At 36.5% G+C, this 19,380-nt stretch overlaps 1 pseudogene; it reads right to left on the bottom strand.

The window, feature by feature from the left end:
* Nucleotides 1–4,390: 4,390 nt before the first annotated feature.
* Nucleotides 4,391–6,316, bottom strand: LOC140499067 (heat shock cognate 71 kDa protein pseudogene; annotated as a pseudogene).
* Nucleotides 6,317–19,380: the final 13,064 nt, after the last annotated feature.

Genomic DNA, 19,380 nt, shown 5'->3' with positions numbered 1-19,380 from the left:
CCAAGGATCAACTACCCAACAAAGTTCAGCATAACATTTCAGGCAAGGAGAAAGTCATTCAACGAAATAAGGGATTTCCAGAGCTTCCTGACCAAAACACCAGAACTCAATAGACAATTTGATCTTCAAATGCAGGTCTCCAGAGAATCATAAAAAGGTAAACAGAGGGGAAAAAAACAAGATCTTGGCCAAATTATTTAATTTCTCTTTTAGTTTCCTCCCCTGTGAAATTGGATCCTCAGAGATTCATTACCTATTTCACAGGGTAATTATGGGGAAAATACTTGTTAAAATTGTAAGGTGCTATGAAAATAAGCTATAGAATACATATCATACAAATAATTATTTGATAGAAAAATTGAGTGTGATAGGAGTAGCATTTTCAAGCGTGTAGCACAAGAAACAAAAGTACTTGCAGAAATATGGTTTATTTCAGTATAACTATATGGAACAAGGGAAAACAACAAGGTCTTTCTCTATACTCGGATATGACTGTGACATTTTGTTGTTAATTGAAGATGTTAAGGAAATTAAATAATAAAAACACCACAAATCAGAACTCTTGCGAAGTGATTACAACAGAAATGTTCTGACTGTGATGCTGTTGCTGGTCCACAAGAACTTGTGTAATCAAGGTCACAAAACTATCAATATAAGGGCTCTCATGAGGAAAGTATTTTGCCTACTTTTTCTAAGTTTATGCCAAACACATCTATTTTAAAAGAAATATAGTTCAGGAAAAGATGCTCAGAAAAAACAAGTATTTGCATAATATATCTACACATGCAAATTTCAGGTTCTACATTGTTACAAATAAAAGTTGGCAATAAAAATTCCCTCTTAGGTTATATTCATGTATTTACATTTGGTTTCCATATAAGAAACTGATAAACATCCTCTCTGTGCTTGAAAAAAAGATGACCATACACATAAGATTTGTCAGGGTAGAAATTTTGTAAAATGGAAGATGGGCTTAAAGACAGGAAAGGCAGAATTTTAATCACATCATTATAAAATTCTAGAAGTAGATGAGATCACAGCAATCTTTTAGATACAGGTAAGACAGAAGAGTCAGCAACATAGAAATAGGTGGTATCTAAGTGGCGCAGTGGCTAGAGTCACCCTGGAGTCAGGAGGATCTGAGTTCAAATCTGGCCTCAGACATTTGACACTTACTAGCTGTGTGACCTTGGGTGAGTCATTAACTCTGATTGCCTCACAAAAAACAAACAGACAAGATAGAAATTGGATACCCATTGTATGAAAATTGGCAAGCCATTAACTGAATATTAAGGGGAAAAAAAATTAAAGATCTCAGTGTAGGAGTAGCTTACAGTCTAACATGCCTCATGAACAAAATGAACGACTGTGTTCTGATGTACATATAGAATATAGAAGAGCATATCCAGATTTCAGGATGACATTTGATTATCTTAGTAGACTTGAGAACGAGATAGAGTTTTGTAATGAAAATAAATTTAAGAGGATTCTTAACCAAATGAAGCTTCAGCATATAATGGGCAAAAGGACAGATACCCCTTTGGGCCATAATTTCCTCAGGGGTAAAATGGACAGTTGACCATTAACCTCAAGTTGAAGTCAGTCCCTCCTTAGCTGCACTTCCAACTGAAGAAGAGGTTTTGAGGGCCATTAGGTTCCTTTCACGTGGCAAAGCACCTGGTGCTGATTCTACTCCAGTTGAAATTTACAAGGGAGGGGGAGCGTTGCTCATACAAAAACTGACTGAAATTTTCCAGGTTACATGGCAAGAGGAGGTTATCTCCCAGGAGTTCAAGGATACTTCCATTGTCCATCTCTATAAGGGTAAAGAGAATAGTTTGTCCTTTGACAATCACAGGGGGATCTCTCTCTTAGTCATTGCTGGCTAAATTCTTGCTAGAGTCCTCCTTAATAGACTGATCCTTCACCTGGAAGATGGTTATATACCTGAGAGACAGTATGGCTTCAGAAAGGGCCAAGAAACAGTCGATATGGTGCTTGCTGCCTGACACCTCCAGAAGAAATGCTTTCAATGAGGATGAACACACCTCAACATCAACTACCATACTGATGGTAAGTTCTTCAATTTGAAAGGGCTATAAGCCAAGACCAATGTGGAAAGAGTGTTGCATGATTTTCTGTTTGCAGATGATTGTGCACTCAATGCAGCCTCTGAAGCTGAGATGCAACAAAGTATGGATCAATTCTCTGCTGCCTGTGCTAATTTTGGCCTGATATATTAACACCAAAAAAACACAGGGGCTCCATCAGCCACCACCACACCATCCATATGTGGAACTATCAATTACAACAAATGGAGAAGTTTTGAATGCTGTGGATAAGTTCACTTACCTTGGTAGTGGACCTTCCAGGGATGTGCACATTGACAATGAGGTTGATGGATGCATTGCCAGAGCTAGCTCAGCGTTTGGGAGGCTCCAAAGAAAAGTTTAGAAGAGAAGAGGTATTAGACTGACTACGAAACTGAAGGTCTACAGAGCCATTGTCTTGATCTTATTTTTATATACTTGTGAAACATGGACAGTCTATCAGTGCCATGCCAGGAAACTGAATCTTTTCCATTTGAACTGTCTTAAGAAGATTCTCAGGATCACCTGACAGGATAAGGTACCAGATACTGAAGTCCTTGCTTGAGCTGAACTGCCAAGTATTCAAACTATGCTTCATAAAGTGCAACTCCGATGGACTGGCCACGTTGTTCGAACTCAAAATGTACGCTTGCTAAAAAAACTATTTTATGGAGAACTTGCATGGGGCAGACTATCACATGGTGGTCAGAAGAAACAATACAAGGACACTCTCAAGGTCTCTTTCAAGAACTTTGAATTTTACTGTGCAACTGGCACAGGACCACTCAGCATGGCATGCCCACATCAAAAAGGGTGCTATGCTCTTTGAGGAGAGCAGAATTGAGACAGCACAAAGTAAACACAGGATGCACAAATTTGGGATATTCACCATAAATATTCACACAGACTATCTGTGCCCAACCTGTAGTAGAGCATTCCAAGCTCGTATTGGTCTGATCAGCCACAGTCGGACACATTGAAATTTTACTTTACAATAGTGATGTCATTTGGGTCCTCTTTGGAGGTGAAGGACAACAACCAACCAACCAACCAGTCTAATGACAGAGTCTAGTTAACTCTGTTACACAGCAAATAAAACATATGCTAATAGTTTTTCAAAATTTTTTCTTCTCTTCTTTCTTCATGCTTCCAATGTGCCCTATTTTTCTTCAATACTCACTCCCCCCAATTGTACTTGAAGCTATTACCACCTCTCTGGATTGTCCCAGTCACCACCATTGGTCAATATTGTCCACTTGGGGAACCTGTATCCTAAACAGATTCTGGAACATCAGAATCCACAGAAAGATAGAGTGAAACAATTTGCCAGCTTAAGATAACTTAGAAGAATTTCAGGAAAGGTCTGTCTCACTTAAGTAAAAGGAAATCTCAATCTAGTGCAGATGGTGTCTGGGAAAGTGAATGGGAGGCTCTTAAATGCAGCAGAGATCAGTAATTAAGGTACCTCAGCTTTTTCTTAGTAGACTAGTGGCACAGAAGGGCAGTTGTGAGGACTTCAGCCCCAGCACAGAAGGCAAACTGCGAGCCCCAGAACCCTGGCACAACAGGTATTACTAGGCCAGACCAATCCAACACAGTAGGCAAGCTGCCAACACCTGAGGTCCCAGTATGGAAAGCTAGTGAACTTTCCCCTAGGACACGAAGCTTGGGACAGTGGCCCCTGCGTCTGAGGAGTAAAGCTCAACTTTTAAAAATGAGTAACAAACCAAAAAGAGCCCTGATCACAGTAAGTCATAATGGAGACAGGGAAGATCAAAACACAAACTCAGAAGACTATAATGTGAAAGTATCTATATGTGAAGCCTAAAGAGGAATGTGAATTTCTCTCAAGCTCCAAAATGTTCTCTTCAAAAAGTTCACAAAGGATCTTAAAAATCAAGCAAGAAAGGTAGAAGAAATATTAGGAAAATAAATAAGAGAAGTATGAAAAAAGAGTCAACAGTTTGGAAAAGGAAATATAAAAAATGACTGAAGAAAACTTCTCCTTAAAAAAAGAACTGGTTGAATTGGAAAAAAAAAAATCCACTGAGGAAAACATCTTTTTTTGTGCCAATTTTAAATAGATTTTATTCTCCAGGACAAGAATTGCATTTCCACTTATTTACAATATTGATTAAGTACAATGCTCTTTGTTTCTCTCCCTCAGTAGACATTCAAGTATTTAGAATGTCCAGATTTACACAGTAGCTTAAATGTTACTTTTAAACTACTACTGTCTTGTTTACAAATTTGACTCTTTCAATTTTCAGAAAGCGGTGTGGAACTCTCTTCTGGTGCATTTAGCTGACCTCTTCAATGGTGGATCCAGAAGAAGCACCTCCAGATGGGGCTGCTCCACCCCCTGGTAACCTACAAGGCATGGGTCCTGGCATGCCCTTTGTGTGCTGGTATGACTTAGTAATGATGGGCTTGCAGACTTTCTCCAGTTCTTCCTGCTCATGTTCAAATTCTTCCTTCTCAGCAATCTGGTTGATTATTTCATGACATTTGTCAAGTATCTTCTGTTTGTCTTAATCACCAATTTTGCCTTGCAGTTTTTCATCCTCTGTGGTAGCCTTCATTCTGACAGCATACCATTCAAGAGAATTCTTGGAAGACACCTTACCTGTCTGCTTCTCATGCTCAACCTTGCATTTCTCAGCCTCCTGGACCATACATTCTACATCTTCTTTCATCAGATGTCCTTTATTATTAGTGATTATGATCTTTTTCTCCTTGCCTGTGCTCTTATCCACAGCACAAACATTGAGGATGACATTTTCATCAGTGTTAAATCTTACTTCCATCTGAGGAACACCCCTGCATTCTGGTAGGGATTCCTGTGAGCTCAGACTTGCTAAGCAGGTTGTTATCCTTTGTCATTGATCTCTCACCTTTATAAACTTGAAAATGCCCACAGGCTGATTGTCCAAATAGGTGGCATAAGTCTGGGTCTGCTCAGTGGGGATGGTGGCATTACTTTGATCAGAATGGTCATAACTCTACCAGCAGTTTCAATTACAGTTCAATTACAAAAGAGAAGTGACATCCAACAGCATCACATCCTGCACATTCTAAGATTTATCTCCAGACAAAACGTCAACCTGGACAGTTGCACCGCAAGCAATAGCCTCATCAGGATTTATACTCATGTTGAGATCCTTGCCATTGAAGAAGTCTTGTAGAAGTGTCTGGATTCTGGGGATTCAAGTAGAACCACCCAGCAGGACAATGTTGTGAATCTGTGATTTATGTAGTTTGGCATTTCTTAAGGACTTTTCCACTTGTGCCATGGAAAAGATCAGGATTCACCTTTTCAAAATGGGTTTGGGTGGTTGATGTACACAAGTTAATTCCTTCATAGAGGAAGTCAATCTCAATACTGGTCTGGGTACTGGTAAAGAAGGTATGCTCTGCATGTTCACAAGCAACATGAAGATGGAGAACAGTCCTCTTCTTCTCACTGATGTACTTCTTATGATTTCACTTGAACTTGGCAATGAAATGGTTGATCATTTAGTTGTCAAATTCCACCCCATCCAACTGGGTGTACCTAGCTGTGGATTTGACTTCAAAGACACCATCTTCAATGGTAAGAATGGAGACCTCAAAAGCACGACCTCCAAGGTCAAAGATCAATACATTTCTCTTAACATCAATCTTTTTTTGTTCAAGCCATAAGCAATAGCATAAGCAGTTGCCTCATTGGTGATTTGGAGCACACTGAGATTTGTGATGGTTCCAGCATCTTTGTTGGCCTGACAGTGGGAATAGTTGAAATAGGATCGTACTGTGACCACAGAATTTATGACAGTCTTCCCAAGGTAAGCTTCAGCAATTTCTTTCATCTTGGTCAAGACTATAGAAAATAATTCTTCTGCATAGAAATTGGTGGTCTCCCCTTTGCACTCCATTTGGACCCAAGGCCTGCCTGCATCATTCACTACTATAAAAGGCTAGTACTTCATGTCTGATTGTACTACGGCATCATCAAATCTGTGACCAATAAGATGTTTGGCATCAAAAACTGTGTTGGTGGGCTTCATTGTAACTTGATTCTTTGCAGCATCATCAATTAAATAATCTGTGTCAATGAAAGCAATATAGCATGGCATGGTCTTGTTTCCTTCGTGATTAACAATGATCCCCACTTTTCCATGTTGGATGATTCCCACATAGGAGTAAGAGGTGCAAAAATCAATGCCAACTGTGAGTTTCTTTGACATGGCTTCTGGGGAGTCAGGAGTCATAGCTGACCACTCTGGAGAAAGAAGGGCTGCTGCTGCATTGAGTAGACCTTGAAAACTAATTTCTACAAAAGTGGAAACTGAGGGGATACCCATCAGTTGGGGCATGGCTGAATAATTTGTAATATAAGAATGTAAGGGAATACTATGATAGCAAGCAGATTACAAAGAAACCTGAAAAGACTTACATGAACTGATGATGAGTGAAATTAGTGGGAAATACTATCCACATCTAGAGAAAGAAATATGAAGTCTGAATGCTGATTGAAGCATACTATTTTTACTTCCTCTTTTTTTTAAATTTGTCATGGTTTTCCTCTTTTTTTGACAACATGCATAATGTGGAAATATGTACAAATGTATATGTGTAACCTCTATCATATTGCTTGTCATCTTAGGGAAGGGGGAGAGAAGCAAGGGAGGGAGAAAAATTGGGAACTCAAAATCTTACAAAAAATGAATATTGAAAAGTACCTTTATGTGTAACTGAAAAATACGATTAAGTGTGGAAAAAAAGAGATCTATTTTGGAGCATTAAGAAGAGGTGCATTCAATTACAGTCAAATGATCTGGACTTGAAAACTGACTTTGATACTTACTGCTTATAATATCAAAAAGTGTCACTTAAACTTTCTGGGCTTTTATCTTAATCTGAAACAAAGAGTTGTTAGACTGGCTGACCAGTGGAACATCTTCCATTTGTAAGTCTATAATGCTGAGCATGTAACATTCAGTTTTGTGACTGTACTTTTACAAGAAATTTGAGAAATTGTAGAATATTCAGAGAAATCCAATCTGAAGGGTGAATTGTATATGACATACAGGAAATGGTTGCAAAAATCAGAGATATTTACTCTGGAGTACAGAAGGGAGCAGGAACGTTATCTTTTCCTTCTAATATCTCAAGGGTTTTTGCACGAAAGAAGAATTTGTTTTATTTTGTTTTGTTTTGGTTTGTCTTATGTCATTTCAGAAAGCATAGCGAATGCAATAGGTAAATGTTAAATGTCAGCAGATTTTGGCTTGCCGTAAGAAAGAATTGTGAGAACTTTGGAACTACATGGAAACAGAAGAGGATGCTTTTTGAGACATTGAATTCCTTAAGTACAAATGCGTTCTAGTAGAAGATTGACAACTATTTGCTAATTGATTCCAAAGTGAGATAGAAAGTTGTACTAAATACCAGTGTTAAGTGGACTAAATAAAAATGTGTTTACTTACAACTATTCTACTCCAGGATTCTGTCTTCCCCAAATCCATTCCATTTGTTGTAATTGAAGTAACATTTTCTAAACACCAATTATGTGCTAAGCTGTTGGGGCTATAAATTCTAAAACAAACTATATCCCATCTTCAAGGACTTTGCCTTCTATTGTGGAATACAACATGTACAGATAGCAAAACAAAACATGGTTCTCTATTACTCAATAAACTTCACTGGCTCCCTCTTGTCTGTGGGATAAAATATGTACTTCTCTAGCTTTTCAAGTCATTCATAATCTGGCCTCAATTTCTAGTCTCTTCACTCTAAGATCCCGGCAACCTGGTTTTCTCTTTTTCTTCCTTAGGAGAATCCATCTCCTATATCCATGTCTTTGTAAAAAGTAATGAAATCTAGCAATTATACGGTTCTTTAATGTCTGCAAATCACTTTTCAAGTATTATTTAATTTTATCCTTACTAGTCTTGAGAAGGAGGTACTATTGTTATCTTCATTTTGTAGATGAGGAAACAGAGGAAGACAGAGGTGAGTAATTTACTCAGGGTCATACAACTACTAATATCTGGGGTCAAATATGAATTTAGGTCTTCCTGATTCTACGTTCTGTCCACTATGCCACCTAGCTGCATTTGCTCTCCATATTTAGAATACACTGCCCTTTTTATGTCCACCTAAGACAACCCCTCTCCTTTTTTAAGACTCAGCTTAAGTGCTACCTTCAATATGAAGCCTTCCTTTATCACTTCCAATTGATGCATTCTCCCAACTATCATTTATTTAACTATTTTGGTTTTATTCTTTTATATTTGTTTGGAGAATATTAATATTTGTACTTTTCTTTCCTTGTAAGCTGCTTGAGTGCTTTCATTCACTTTATTTTTATTCTCAGCACACAGCTTATTTTTTAGCTTGGCAAACAGTAGGTGCTAAATAAATGCCTATTTATTGACTTCATGGAGTAGAGCACTATCAGACATAACTGTGAGAGAAAAAGTAAGGTCCCAAAAATAAAGTTAAAAGAAAACAAACAAGAAAATCTTTTAGTTTTTTTTCCCTGTGGAAAGCTAAAAGTAAAAATCAAGCATGTGTTAAACTGTATTTGAAACTTTGCACTGCTCTTTTCCAAATGAATCCATTATGATCTAGGAAGCACAGGCTGAGCTTGGCAAGTCGCTAAGAGAACGCTGACTGTACTTTATTCTTCCTGAATAGTTTGAGTCCCTTGGAAAAAAATACATATTTTAAGTATTTTAATAATATCTCCCCATAATATGTCCTACCAGCTGGCCTATATTGCTGACACAGTATAGAATACAGTCCTCACAAGCCATGTGAAGCATGAGTCTGTGTATAAGTATTAAGGTTTTTATTTTTATTACTTTTCTGGATGCATTCATTTAAAGAACTCTGTATTACATCCACACTGAGTTAGAATCCAAGAATTCTGGAATTGAGAGCTAGAAGGGACCCTGGATATCTTCTAGCTAACTGACTCGTAAAAAGTTTGAGAGATTTCTTTTCTTCAGCTCTATCAGAAGCCTTGCAAAAAGAAGAGGTGATTACTATCCCCAGCAGACTAAGGCAACCATTCTCGGCTTACTCCCTGCTTTTGCTGAATTATTATTACATGTAACTTAAGTAAGATACTGCTCAGAGAATGGATGGGGAACCTGCAGCCTTGAGGCCACGTGTGGCTTTCTAGGTGCTTGGGGATGATCTTTTGTCCGAGTGGAAGTTTTACAGAGCAAATCATTTTATTTAGGGGATTTGTTCTGTGAAGTTTGAATTCAGTCAAAGGGCTGTTCTTCAGGACCTAAAGGGTCATATGTGGCCTCGGGGCCACAGGGTCTCAAGTGGCCTAGACTATTTGTCCAAAGATGGATATACCACCTACTTACATTTTTTTGGTGCTATCTGGGATGTGTAATAACTACAGTGAAATAGCCAAATGAATACAATATTCATGCAGGTAGGTTCGACACTGGATAGAGCAGTGTACCTGGAGTTAGGAAGACCTAAGTTCTAATGTGGCTTCAGTTTACTCTCTGTGTGACCCTGGGGAAGTAACCTAATCTCTATTTGCCTTAATTTCTTCATCTGTAAAATGGAGATAAATGGAAATAATAGTAATATCTACCTCCTAAGATTACTGTATCAAATGATATAATAATTCTAAAGTACTTAGCATGCCTAGCAAATATTAAACTCAAAAATATTATTATTATTATCTAGAGAAAAGAAAATGCTTTGACCATTGTATAAAGAAGAGTTCATGAGTAAAAATCACAGAAAATAAAATCTGCCACTTTACTACATTAAATTTAAAAGGATTTATAGAAATAAAACCAATCTGATTAAATTTAGAAAGGAAAATGATCTGGGCCAGATATTTGCGGTAATTACTCTTAAAAGAACTGATTCAACTGTATAAGCAAAACAGCCATCCCTCAACATTTAAATGGCCAAAGCTTATGAACAGTAGTTCTCAAAAGAAAAAAAGGCAAGCTATCAATAGTAATGCAATAAAAATTACCCAATTGACTAATGATCAAAGAAATGCAAATTAAAGCAATGATGAGATTAGATTGGGAAAGATTACAAACACAGGAAATATTTTCCACAGTGAAGAGGTAGGATGAATAGGAGATGAGGGAAAGACAAGGAAGGAAGGAAGGAAGGAAGAAAGGAAGTGAGGGAGGGAAGGAGGGAAGGAAGGAAGGAAGGAAAAATGGTGGGAATGAGATCTTTGAAGAGGGAGGGACAAAGAAAGGAAAAGAAAAAGAAAAGAAAGAAAGGAGGGTAGCAGACTTTTTCAAAGCATAGAAGAGAACAAAATGAAGAAAAGAAAGAACTTTTAGGGTGTGTGTGCGTGTGTGTGTGTGTGTGTGTGTGTGTGTGTGTATACACATGCACACCATGCACCTATTTGTACTTCAGCTCAGTTTTGTAGAAGAAATAAACATGTATAAAACATAATCCTTGCCCAATTTTCCATCTTTCTTATTAGGAAGATAAAAAGTAGAAATTAAATAATTAAAGATCAAAGTAATATACTACAAAATAGGGTGCTAAATATTTGGTACAGAAAGCATATAAAAAATGAATTAAAGAAGGATAGAGCCATATAGCCTGGATGATTCAGAGAAACTTTCATAGAAAAGATGATAGTTAACCTGCATGTGTACACACTAGAAGGGTAGTTTGGAGGGGCAGACCTTTTTAACCATGCTTGGCAGAAGTTACTGGTAACATGGAATGATCAACAGAATGAAACATGACCATGGTGTATACACTTTGCTGCTAGTAATTGCTACAGGGTGCTGAAGAACACTGGTCTGACTACAGTAGAAAGCAGTTGGAGAGAAGTATGGTTAATAAAAAACCTGTGCATGATTATGGAGGGCTTGGAATTGTCATGCTGAAGAGCTTGGCATTGATTCTATAGGGCATACAACTATTGAGGCTTCTTTAACAGAAGATGACTAGAAAATGGTGTTTTGAGAAGACCAGTCTAATAGAGAAGTGTAGGTTGAATTGGATGGAGAAGGACTGACAGGAAAACTCAACTCTAGACCTTTGAGTATTCTAGAAACAATTCTCATCTCAATAATGTTGAAATTAATGATGTCCATAGAAAAAACAACATAATAATCTTTATATTTGTATAGCACTTTATAATTTGTAGAGAATTTCTCAAATACTATTAAGTACTATTTGTTCATATCTAGATCATACCTGCCAAAAGAAATAGATTGGGGGGAAGAAATAAAAATTATGTAGAATTCTGTACAGCAGGAATAGCACGGCTTTATAGCTTACACGAAGGTTTTATGCAAAATGTATTTTTCGGAAAAATGTGACCTGACTTATATTCAGACCATTATGACATATCATCTCATTTGATAGTGATCAAAAGTTGACAGGGCATTGCAAATCTCTTTTTTTAAAGTTGCACTATTTTAATACACTCACACACATTCTTCCAGAATTCGCTGGCATGCCTTATATTTGCTTTTCACTGTTTCCACAACTCCGTGATATTTTTACTGCATGTGTTTGCCCCACTGATCCGTATCCCAGAACCTCATGCCCTCTCATTCTATTGTGATACCCAATTGTATTTTTTAAAATTCTTAACAACATTATTTATTATATAATTGTGTTAAAAGTTAAAATATCAATTATTTTAATTTACATATAGAACTATAAGGTTTGATTCTCACAACAGCCCTCTGAAGCAGGTATTATAATCTCCATTATACAGATGAAGAAACAGGTTGACATAAATTTTTTGACTTCCCCTAAAGTTATTCAAATAGTGAGTACCTAAAGCAGAATTCAATATCAGATCTTTCTTATGCCAAAATAGACCCATTTTGCATATTTTCTTTATATTTTGTTTCTTTCATATTTTATTTCTTTTAAATTTTGTTCAGATAGCTTTCTGACTCTAGGTCAATTGTACATTTTATACTTCTCACTTTTGCTGCCTGGTTGTCCAACTTCTTTTTCTGGTAAAATACATTCTTGATGAAACAGCATCTATTACAATCTGGTGCACAAGATGTAGAATGATAGATTTATGTGTAGAAGAGATATCAGAGAATATTCAAGCAGTCAAACTCTGCATTTCAGGGATGGATTCTCCCAGGGAGGATATCTTGCTTATCTCCCTTTTCAGCCTAGATTCCCATGTTATTTTTCTTCGGACAGTATGTTCCATTAATTACCCAACAGTGTACTTAAAACATTAACCAAAGAAATGTCTTTCTGCAGAGACAAATGTATATGCTTTGTCTCTATGGTAAGATTGTGCCAAATTATAGACCAGAATTCAGAAACCTTTAGCAATAACATTCCTTCAGTATACAGATGAACAAGATTTCCCTTTCAAAGTATCATAGGTTTCCAGATGCCAAAGTTTACTAATTAATTTTCCACCTCTGCCCAAGGGGCCTACTCATAATGGAGATAAATTTTTCTTCTGTTGCCTCTCTGTCTCTGATTAGTGAATTTCTTTTTTGAAACACCATGCGAGAAAGTGCTTAGGCCAGCCATGATCATCACTAAAATGGCTCTGCTCCTGACTCCTCCAGCTAATTGTACTTTAATCCTCTGTGGGTACCATCCCCCTACTTTCCAGCTTCCTTTAATGTATTTCCTTCTATTAAAATGTGAGCTTTTTGAGGGCATGACGTTTTTTGCATTTATATTCCTTCCCTTAGCATCCTACATAGCACATAGTAAACTCTGAAAAAATACTTTATGTATTCTGTGATATAATCAGTTAATTAAAACTGCTCACTCCAAATATGACAATACTCTCTAATTTCACATCATGTCTGTCTTAATCCTCATCTCTTGACTCATCTAAAGCCTTTAACATTTTTCATCAACCTCTTCTCCAGAACATCATTTCCATTTTTGTTTCTTTTTCTGTGTTTTCTCCTAATTCTCCTTCTACTTGTTTGAACATTCACTCTTAGTCTCCTTTGTTGATCTTTCTCTAGGTCATTTCCACCAAATATGAGTGCCTTCCTAGGTTCTGACCTGTGCTTTGTTCTATTTTCACTAAATCCTCTCTTACTTGGTAGTCTTATCAGATGCCATAAATTCAATTATCTTTATGAAGATTTATGCTCAGATCCATTTATCCAGCTATATCTTTTCTCCTGACCTCGAATCCAAAACCACCAACTACCTATTAGACATTGTAAACTAGATGTCTTACACATGAGGTCAGCATGTCCCAAACAGAATTTGTAATCTTTTCTCAAAACTCTCTCATCTTTCTAACTTGTTTATTACTATTAATGGCCTCCCAGTCTTCCTGACTCTCAACTTGAGTGCTATTCTTGACTCATCTATCCCAATGACTCTGTACATCAGCCTGATGCCAAGTCTTTTCATTTACACCTTCACAATATCACTTGTATATAACCCTTTGTCACAACTCATATAGCTCCCACCTTAGTGCAGTCCTTCTTTATTTGTCTCCTCATATCTTCTCTCTTTGTTCTAGTGTATCTTTTACTAAATTGCTAAAATAATTTTAAAAAGCAAAGGGTTGACCATGTCAACTCCTACACTCCACCTCAATAAAATTTAGTGGCTCCCTATCACCTTAACTAAAAAAATAAAAAGTCAAATACTTTATTTTACTTTTAAAGCCCTTCTCAGCCTTACCACTTAATATCTTTTATTTTGTGAAAAGAATTAAATTGAGATCTGACAGCGCCATACTATTTATTTCAAATTTGATTCAACCCAACTCCTTCCTCCAACTCAATTCTAGGAGCATTTTATTGTCTACATTATCTGTTCATGGCATACGTACTTGTAAATCTACATATCCTAATATGTGCAATATGTATTCTACATACAGAGCATAAATGTATTGTAATCTGAGTGATAATTGGGACAAAGTAATGTCATCAACTCTAAAGCCTTTCCAGAACAAGGAAAAATTGCTGTAGTTGAGTTTAATGTTCCTGCTGATATGTAAAAAAGATTTTTATTCCCTTAAGCCTCGTGCCTCAGATGAATTATATGTTTTCTGAGACTGGATGTAGAGTTGCCTGAATTTAAAACACTCTCAAAAAGGTGCTTTCTAAAAGTGAGCTCTGTGCTGATATAAAGGGCATCTTAAATCAGTGTGGGCATGGACTGAGACAGTGAGTGAATCATACGTAACTAAGTACACCACAAAGGTGTAAAACCCTTGGGAAATAGAACAAGCACTCAGAGAATCAATGTGTTTAAAAGAGCTTAGTAGACTATATGAGATAGCAATAGCCAAAATCACAATGGAAATGTGTCTCAGCTGAAGTTGTTTTTCAGTAAATGCACAATTTATCACCGTACAAATCTAAAATACCGGGAAAACTGGTCACAAATGTTTCCCAAGATTCTAAGTTCTTTCTTTACCTTAAAGCCCTTTAGAAACCTAAGGTATCATTAATAGTGATTATACCAACATAATATGAAACATCCTAGTATGATAGATTCCCAAGTGGATTATGTCTTCATATACTACTTCCCAAATACTACCTATGTGGCACATAGACAAGGGTTAAATGCCGTGATCCAAATACAGTCTTAACAGGAAGGGACCAGGACCCTGCTAAGAGGTCCTTATTTGAAGCCTATCCTATAGGGAGAAATGAAGACATCAGGACAGGACAGGGGATAAAAATAGAGATTCAGAAGCAATAAGAGTCCAAAACCAAGAGAATGAGAGAAAGGAATTAAGCTGGAGATCAACCAAAGTGGAGGTTTAGATAGACCAAAGCTATATCTGTGCAATTAAATAGGGAGAAAGATAAAGGAGGAAACAAGCCAAGGTCCAATGCCCACCATTCAGATTGTGCCCCACACAATATAGGTATGACAGTTCTCATCAATTAGATGGAAGATGATTTGTTGTGTGTGGTTGTGGTCCAATAAAATGTCAACCAATCCCCTTTATCCCAAAGTCAAGATCTGGAAAGTCCTGTAAAGTTATATGTATTTTGACAGTGAGAATTCTCATTGGCTTCTCAGTGCAGTATTTACTACAACATGGTGCACATGAAATGTGTCACTGAAACCTACGAAGCACTTTTCATACGAATGCATTTCAAGAAAATATTCATTTAACCAGCTATAGCCAAAAAAATGACTAGTAGCCTCTGTCCTAAGGACACAGTCCATAATCCTTCCCTGAGGTAATGAGAAGACATAGCTCATGTTCATCTTTAAAGACAGGTTCAGCAGTGAGCTCAAATAGCGGGGCTCTGAGGATAATTTTGCTTATGCAAATTATAGAAACTATTAGATTCTATCTCATAACCAACAGATTAGCAAGGTTGAAGAAAAGGAGGAATGATAAATGTTAGAGGGATTGTGAGAAAACAGACACATTGATTCACTATGGCAGACTTGAGAATGGATGTGATCCTTTTGCAAAGTATACCCAAGATATACAGAAAAATAATTATAAACAGAAAGCTACAGCTGGGTCCCTTTGACCTAACTGTACCACTGCTAGTCTTTTATCCAGAAGTGATCACAGAAAATGTCATTATCTACACAAAAATATTCATAATAGCTTCTTTGCGGTAGCAAACATACACCTGTGCATTCATGCATGCACACACACACACACACACACACACACACATACACAAATGGCTGAATAAGTTGTGGGATATGAATGTGATAGAATACTATTATACAGTAAAAAATAAAGAGATAGATCTCAAAGTGACACATTAAGACTTGAATTAAGTGAACTAGTACAGAGAGAAATAAGGAAAACCTGAAGACTAATTTATGCTCTATCCTTAATATCATAAAGATAATCAATCTTGTAGACTTTTATAAACCAATTAATAATGAAATAAGTAGAACTAGGAGAAAAATTTATGCACTAACAAAACTTAAAGACAAGCAGCACTTGAAGATGTAAGAATATGCTAAATATAAGCACTATTCATGATTCCTAAGGACTGATGAAACTTGATCCACTTAATGACAGAGAGGGGATAGGTTTAGGGTAAAGAGAAATGCAGATACACACACATAACTTTTAACAAATGAGCATATTAAAATAAAATAAATTCTACCATCAGATGCATATGTCTATATATAGATATAGACAAACACCATAGGTAGAGTAATAGATCTATCTATGTGTATCTGTGCATATATATACATACAAACATATATACATGTGTATGTATGTGTGTGTATTTATGGAGAGAGAACAAGAAAGATATATGTGTGTATTTTATATATGTATGTGTGTGTATGTTTGTGTGTGTACATACACACACACTCAAACTATACAGATACAAACCCTAGAAAGATAGATGATAGATGATAGATAGATAGATAGATAGATAGATAGATAGATAGAGAGAGAGAGAGAGAGAAAGAGAGAGAGAGAGAGATAGATAGATAGATGGATGGATGACAGATAGCATGTTTCTGCTGGAGACAACATTTGTTTCAAGTTCTGTCATGTTGAACACATTTTAAAATGAATCCTCATTTGCATACAGAAGTACTTTTAATGCAAATAGATATGCTCAGGACAGAATACAAATAGTTTAACAAATTGACTTTTTTTAATTGTGCTGTTTGCATTTCATATCTGCAAAGTAATTGCTGGCCAAATGATATCAACTCAGCAAATTTCTAACAATGCATCCCCAGGAACACCTGTCAGGCATTCTTCATTCTGAAGACTTGTTTCTTTAAAAGGAATTTGGTAGGACAGGCATCAGTGAACTCAGCTTTAGCATCAAAGGGTTGAGCCCTGGTTCTCACCCTGTCAAGTGGACTCCCCTCTTTGAGAATCAATGAAGCTATTGGACTTTAATGAGAGTGTTGCAAGAAACCCCATGGGTCTGCTGCCATCTTATATGATTGCTTGCCCAGGCTTTCAAATCAAGCTTGAGGACTTGGATCTGCAGCTCAATGGGATGGAATCATTTTATTATATAGAGATTTTATTAACCCCTAGTCTTACTATATATTATATCTATACTTCAATTCTGAGTTTGATTAGAAATACCTGACAAACAATCGCAACTTATAGCAAAGGGCACATGGCCAACACAAGCAATCTATGCCCTTTAAAAAGGCAGGAATCATACTCTCATTCATCCTTGTTCCTTTCCACAGTTATAGTGGCTTGGATGATGCAAAGGCAAAGCATCAATTATTGAATGATTGTCTCCAAAAGACAGCTTTGCTTCTGCTGAAATTGAACCAGGAAAGTAAGTTTTTCACTTCACAATAAGGTTTGATTCTTGAGGTTTTCCTTTATCTGTGAGGTAATTTGATATAACAGTGAGAGGGCAGTACTCCAAGTTAAAAGATATAGATTTGAATATTGAGCCCTTCAACATGTGTTAGCTATACAACCAAGGGAAATCATTTACCTCTTCTGAGACCCAGTTTCCTCATTTAAAAAGCAATGATGAAAATATCTGACCTACCTACCTCATGGGGTCCTCAAGAGACAAAAAGATAGATTGTACATAAAGAGAACCAACTTCACCGAATTTAAAAGGAACTGAATTTTTATAGAAAGTTTCTCTTATAAAGATTTCATTTCTTAAATATATAAGGAACTGAGTCAAATTTATTTTAAAAAATAGAAGCCATTCCCCAGTTGACAAATAGTCAAAGAATATGAATATGCACTCTTCAGGAGAAATCAAAGCTTTCAATAATACATGAAACAATACTCTAAATCACTACAAATCAGAGAAATGCAAAGTAAAATAAGTCTATTACCACTTCCCATGTATCAGATTGACTAAGATTAAAGGAATCAAAAAAAAGGCAAATGCTGGAGGGGATGAAGGAAAAATTGGGACACTGATACTCAGTTGGTGAATTTGTAGACTAGAGAATAATTTAAAACTCTGCCCAAAGGTTATAAAACTGTGCATACTCTTTGATTCTAGAAAACCACTACTTGGTCTGTATCTCAAAGAGAGAAAAACAAAGAGAAAAACCAAAACACAAAAACAAACAAACCATCAAACACATTTATAGTAACTTTGTAGCAGCAAGGAATTGGAAGCTGAGGAGATGCCCATCAATTGGGAAATGGCTGAAAAAATTGTAGCACATGATTGTGATAAGGTACTATTGTGCTATAAAAAATGAAAACATGATGGTTTCAGAAAAAAAAAAAAAAACCTAGAAAGACTTCTAGGAACTCACACAAAGCAAAGTGAAGCAGAACCAAGCAATCATTGTACAGAGTAACAGCTGTTAGGATGATCAGCTGTGATGAAGACAATGATCCAAGATTATTCCAGAGGACTCAAGATGGAAAATGCTATTCACCAACAGAGAGAGAACTTATAAACCCTGAATATAGATTGAAGCATCCTTTTTTTAAAACTTTAATTTATTGTTTTATTTATTTGCGTTTTCTTTTGCAATATGACTAATATGGAAATAGGTTTTTCATGACCTCACATGTATAATCAAAATTAATTACAGAACCATGGCAGACTTCCTAAAGAAAGTGATCATTTAATTTGTCTTTAAAGAATGAAGACACTGAGGCAAGATAAAGGGAAATGATATGACATGTTGGGAATAGGGGGCGTTGTGAACAAGAACACAGTTGTGAAAGTACAAGCCATATGAGAAGGAGGTTGAGTAGTACAAATTTACTGGAGGATACAGAATATGGAAGGCAAGAGTATACAATAAATAGAAAGATATAGTCATGTCAAATTGTTTATGCCCTTGAGCATCAGATGAAGATTGAAATTTGAACTATTGCTACCTCAGCCTTTCAGTTGTTTGGCAGTTTCTTATTCCTTATGGCTTTCTCCGTCTCCATCTCTCTGTCTCTCACTTTGTCTCTTAGACTCTGTTTCTGTCATCTCTGTTTTTGCCTGTCTCTCACACTCACACATGCACACATACGTAAAAAATTTAGGAAACTAAATCTAGACCTAGAAAACACCTTTGAGGTCACCAATCTAATTCCCTCATTTACAAATAAGAAACTAAGGTTTAGAAAGGTCAAGTGACTTTTCTATAGTCATACAAAGAAAAAGTGTTAGGGTGATGATTGGAACTTATGTCCTGTGACTCCAAGGTTAGAATTGTGGGTAATTAGAACTAGGTGATTGTCCTGTCAGTCTCTGCCACTGCTATGCTTCTGTCTTTTTAATGTATGTGTGTAACACACTCATAGCTATATATAGCATACTTTCACGTATATATGTATATATCCATGTGTGTATGTACACGTGTGTATGTGTGTATACACACATTTTTTCTGGCCTAGATTGGTTTATTC

Source organism: Notamacropus eugenii, chromosome 1 (genome assembly GCF_028372415.1).
Source record: "Notamacropus eugenii isolate mMacEug1 chromosome 1, mMacEug1.pri_v2, whole genome shotgun sequence".
Taxonomy (NCBI): Eukaryota; Metazoa; Chordata; class Mammalia; order Diprotodontia; family Macropodidae; genus Notamacropus; species Notamacropus eugenii.
The sequence above is the reverse complement of the archived record's forward strand: the minus strand, read 5'-3'. Positions and strand labels throughout refer to the sequence as shown.